Source organism: Bison bison, unplaced genomic scaffold (assembly GCF_000754665.1).
Source record: "Bison bison bison isolate TAMUID 2011002044 unplaced genomic scaffold, Bison_UMD1.0 scf7180017864322, whole genome shotgun sequence".
Lineage (NCBI taxonomy): Eukaryota > Metazoa > Chordata > Mammalia > Artiodactyla > Bovidae > Bison > Bison bison.
This window is the reverse complement of record NW_011494894.1, coordinates 2365369-2370593: the sequence shown is the minus strand read 5'-3', so window position 1 is coordinate 2370593 and position 5225 is coordinate 2365369. Positions and strand designations below refer to the sequence as shown.

Here is a 5225-nt window from a genome sequence, read left to right as displayed (position 1 = left end):
GGGGGGGGGGGGGCAGGCGGAGAGAGGAGGACACGCGCGCGCACACGCACGGGAAAAGATCTTGCGGGTGATGAATATGATAATTGGACAAGGGACGGTGAGTCCGTGCGGGCACGCGCGAGCGGGCCGGCGGGGAGAAGGAGACGGGAGAGCGGAGAGGGTGGGCAGGGGGAGGGTGGGAAGAGGAGCGGAGAGAGCGCAGGAGAAGAGGCGAGAGGTGAGAAGGGAGGAGAAGAGGGGAGACAGGAGAGGAGAGGAGCGAAGCGGAGAGGGAGCGGGCGGACCCGGCGAGAGCTCTTTTGCGCCGCTCTGCTTCCCCCGGCTGCAATGGTGTATTATTTCCGAGCGCTCCCTCGGCTGAGGGCTCCGCTCCACAACAAGATTTACTTTAAGACACAGCTGAAGGAAACAGGAAGACTGCACGTCACAGTCTGACTGACGTACCCGGCCCCAGCACCCAATCGCGAGGCGCCTTCGGATTCAAGGGGGGATAGCGAGGCAAGAGAACTTGGGAGGAGAAAAAAAAATATATAAAAGGGGTGGGGGTGAGGGGCTGGGAGGAGAGGAGGGGAGAGGGGCCCCACGCTCCCCTCCCCTGCCTCCATCCCCGCCCCCCCTCCCACCTCACCCGCGCCCAACAGCCGCTGCTTCGGGGCGACCGGCTCGCTGCGCCCGCGGCCGGAGCGAGCGGTCTGCGGGCGCTGTTGTGAACGCCGCTCGACTCACACTCGCTCTTCCAGGACGCAGGCTTTTTTTTTTTTTTTCCCCTCCCCTTCATTTCTGAGATACCGCTGATCGAGTTCGCCGAGCGGCCGAGCGAGTGAGCGCTCCTCGGACGGGGGTGGAGGAAGGCATAGAAAAAGTGTTCTGGAGAAAAAGTGGGGGTTTAAAGGGGGCTGGGGTGGTCTACGAGGAGAGAGCGGGGGCCCTCAAATCATTCCACTTTTTAAATGATCGTAGCTAGTATCAGGAATACATGTCACCGTGGCTTTCTTTGAAAGGAGAGGTGGACAATACAGGTAGGTTGGGATTAAAATAATAGTAGGTGCCAGAGGTTTGGCTTTGGCTCCGCTGCATCAGATATGAGAAGATCAGTATTGGCTGAATCCCAGTTAATCTCCCGTCAAAATTGTTAGGAAGAAGAATATTTGTCCTTGGTTACCTCTAACAACCTTATCTGGTTTGTAGGTACAGCAACCTTGGGGAGAGGTGGGGGGGAATGTTACAAACATTACTACCAACCGATTACCGCTCAGTAACTCACTCACCCCAGAATGATTAGAGAGAGGTTTCATGTAGGATTTACACCGTTTTGACGCCTGGGTAACAAACTTTAAAGTTTCCTAGGTAAGAAATTTCAAGCGCTTAAATTTCGGGCTTCTGCGTCAAGCCACAGAAAATTCACTTTGTTTTGACATTTCTTGGACGAAAAATAACCAGCGAGATTTCTTTAGATCATGTGGTTCTTGAAGAGCTGCTTAGGATTTGAAAGTTGCTAATGCTAAAGCGCAAGCTTCCAGCCGCAGCGAGGATGTCTCTTTCACCGGGCACAGTAAACGGGCTTTTAATAAGACAACCGCGTTTATGACTTCAAGGTCCTATAAAAGCTGGGACTTGCAAGGGCTGTGAAGCAGAAACATTCACACCCAATCGATAAGACGCTCTTTTTTTTTTTTTTTTTTTTGGTAGGATGGGGACAAGTATTTTTCGTGTGTCCCTCGAATTTAACCAGATCAAAGGTTGAATCGTGTTGCGTCGTGACAACAAAGTGTTTGTAAAGTGTGTTACAAGTACACTGGCCAACTACCACCACCACCTTCCGCAACACACACACACACACGCACACTTTTCCTGGGACAATTTTAGACTCAAATTCATCAAACTGTGAAGAAGTCTAATCCTTGAATAAGAATAGCGACAATAGTATGTTCCAGTCCATACCCTGTAGGAAACTTTTGGCATGGGATTCAAACACTGAAAAGAAGAAGGGGGAAAAAATAAAGCCGGCCGGGTTAGGTGTTGGGGATCAGGAAAGAAAGGAGAAAAAAAAAAAAAAAAACAACTCTTCCGATCTTGAGCATCCCCCCACCTTCATGTCTCCCTTCTCGCTGCCTCCAGGCACTCCCCCTACCCATTATGGAAACAACACAGAGGCTCACAAACACAGGACTCACACTTCCAATGATCGGCCACTGCATCAAGTGTTCTAATCGAGATGTGACAATTTAGACTGGGCACAGAAATAATCTAGCCACATGGCCATTAGATACAGGGTGGAATAGTGTTTCTTTTGGTTGGGTCCTTTCGAGGTAAGCGGGTGTACTGAGCGGAGAAATGCGGGTTCTGTGAATGGATCAGCGCTACTTCCTTTCTTCTTTTTCGTCCTAGTATCTTCCTTAAGTAGCCCAGTGTGTACCTGATCGCGCCAGCCCACAATTAAACAGAAGTAAAGGATACATGCCCTCCACACCTTAAAACCATCTGCTCAGTTTGACATTTAAAAGGGAGGAGGGCAGGGAAGGAGGAGAGGAGAGGAAGTGGGGAAGAAAGGAAGCTGAGCGGGAGAAAAGGTTCAGACTCTGGAAGGAAAGGGCTTGAACTTTAGCCCACAAGTTTATGTCAATTGCACCTAGCGCCCCGGTGCACGTTTTGCACACACTACGCCCGGGAACTGGCGGCGGGAAAAGTTTCCTGCGAGCCCTAGTAAGTCCTTTATCTCTCCCGGGGGAAGGCAGGCCCGAGTCGAGGTCGGGGTACCCCGCTTGGCAAACAAGAAAGCTCCTCCACCCCGCAGCCTCGGCGGCGGAGGCTCGCGGCTCGCCAGCTCTGCCGCGGTGGTTCGCAGCCCGAACTGGGGGCACTAGAGCGGCTTGTGGAATGAAATAGGAGCGCGCGCGATGCTGGACGAGCGAGCTCGGTCCGCAGCCCAGCTAGGCGAGCTGCATATGCTGAGGCCAGAACTGTCTCCTAAAGTCTGCGCGACATACAGGCCAGGCTCCTGGCAACCTCTCCAGCCAGAACTTCGGCGTTCTCCCGGGGCTCAGGCGGCCCTGAATCAAGGCGTGAGGCCCAAGCTCCCTATCTCCGGCTACTCGCGGTTTGTTTTCTGAAAGGCGAGAAGCGATCAGTCAGCCCGGAGAAGAGAAGTCGCCTAGATACAGGCTCCATCTCTGAAACTATCGGGCAAGTTTAGGGTCAGTCCCTTTCTCTGCCCTACTGCCAACACAACCCCAGTAACTTAAAAGTTAACACAAGTTCTGACCGGTCTTCCAACAAACCTCATCCATGCAGTTTGCATTTGCTTTTTCTATCAGAAGGGTGATCTGTGTGCGTTCTTAGTCAAACTCTTTCACTTATCACTTATGCATCTGGTTCTGGGTTAAACACACTTCTGCTTGATATTTCTTCGGTGTATTTTACCCCTCAGGTTCTTTCTTAAAGCCAGTAGGTGGGGATAGGAGAGAAGAGTGCATATCAGTAATTTAAAAACCTTACAAACAATCGTTAGCAGATCCTAAATAAACCAATTCTGGGAATTGCAACCAGATCCAGCTGAGAGACAAACATGGATGTTTATTTCAGGAGAAGGATGCTGAAGATCCAGCCTGGATAAACATCTAACAGCACCCACCACCCACTACCACCACCACCCTGAAGAGAGGAAGAAAAAGAAATAAAAACCCACTCTAGGGTGCAGGCCGGCCTGCTGCAGGCTGTCTAAAGGCGGACTGCCTGCCTGCCATATTCCTGCTCTTTCTCTCAATCCCTATGCCCAGTGTGAGGCCAAGACCAACGTGGATTTGTTCTGAACGAGGGGGAAAGTGAAATGCCAGGAGATCAGTAGCAAGTAGCAGCTGCAAGGTTTCTCTCCTGGGAACCCCACTGCTTAGAAGCCTCCAGAGCGATTCTTGTTTAACCAACAGCTTTCAAAGTAAACAGAAGCGATTCACTCCAAAGAAGTTGAACTATAACTCTTACAAAAATTTGGGGTCGGGGTGCTGGCAGAAAAAGTAATTAAAAAAAATAATAAAGCCCCCACCTCCAAATCAGGGCCCAGTACAAAGCTTCAAGGAGCCTAGAATTGTCATAAACAAATCCATTGAAAGGATTCCTTACAATAGTGACCTCGAAGAAAATCACTCTTCCCCCACAAACACACACTCGCGCTGGGGAGGGGGGCTTGGTTGTCAGTGATCCAAGGGGCACACTACTACTTGATTTTATAGAAGTGGGCGAAAACAATCAAATGGAGGTACGATCCCTTCCCCAGAGTAGAAAGGAGTAGGCTGGGAGCTCTGCGACGCCAAACCTGGCTTTACCTCAGGCCCCGAACTTTCCAATATCAAGATATTAACAGATGGTGGAGAGCACATGGAGGGCTGTTACTTACATAATCCAGCCACTCCGCCCGGGCGCGCTGAGCCCAAAGAGGCACCCGCCAGGCCGCGCGCGCGTGTCTTCGGAGGGGTGCTGTTGCCCCACCCCCGACCTCCCTCCGGAATAACTTGCCTTTTTTCAACCCCACCGGGCTCTTTGAGGATTAGGATTTGGAGAGGTTGTGATTTTGGGGCGGGGGGTGGAACCATACATCGATCCTCTTGGGCTATATCTTCTTCAGTCCACGGTAGAGAAGAAGCCAAGGGCAGAGGGAAGTGAAGGGACGCTTTCGGAGAGAACTGGGCGATCTCGCTCCGAATCTGTGGGTGCTGGGGAGTGGGATTTACGCCATTTACACCCCTCCCTCTTTGGCGCGGATTAGCATCTCTTCCCGTGTCCCTGAAATACTAGAGCAGGCTCGGGCCGCAGCCAGGGGGAGTGGGGTGGGGTGAGGGTGTGTGTGTGTGTGTGTGTGTGTGTGTGTGTGTGTGTGTGTGTGTACGCCTCTGCACGCGGGGGCGCAGTGGGCAAAGTTACGCAGAGCCTCCGGACACCGCGGTACTTCCGAGCTTTGGCAGGATTTTAAGCACTGGGTCTCGCACGTGGGGAACCCCTTTCGGGCGGTAGCGCCCGCTTGCCTGCACGCCCACAGCACCTCCCCGGAGGCCCGGTCGTCCCCTCCCCGGCCCCGTGTGTCTGAGTACCTCCGCGTGCGTGCCCGGGGACAGATTTGTTTGACGAGCCTCCTTCCCGATGGCGACTCGGGGCCGCCCAAACCCGCGAGGAACACGCCTGCATGTGTCGGAAAAGTTTCGGGTCGGGTGGGAAGGCTGGGAGTCGCCATCGGG

The 5225-nt window shown here is 52.8% G+C and overlaps 1 protein-coding gene across 5 annotated transcripts in view; it reads right to left on the bottom strand.

The window, feature by feature from the left end:
* PROX1 (prospero homeobox 1) overlaps positions 1-5213 on the bottom strand; it is a 60368-nt gene extending 55155 nt beyond the window's left edge. The window contains exon 1 of one of the 5 annotated variants that reach the window (XM_010853052.1): positions 5082-5213. The gene's annotated coding sequence lies outside the window, so the exon portion shown is untranslated. The other 4 variants (XM_010853055.1, XM_010853054.1, XM_010853053.1 and 1 more) reach the window with 4 other exon arrangements.
* Between the last annotated feature and the right edge of the window lie 12 nt (positions 5214-5225).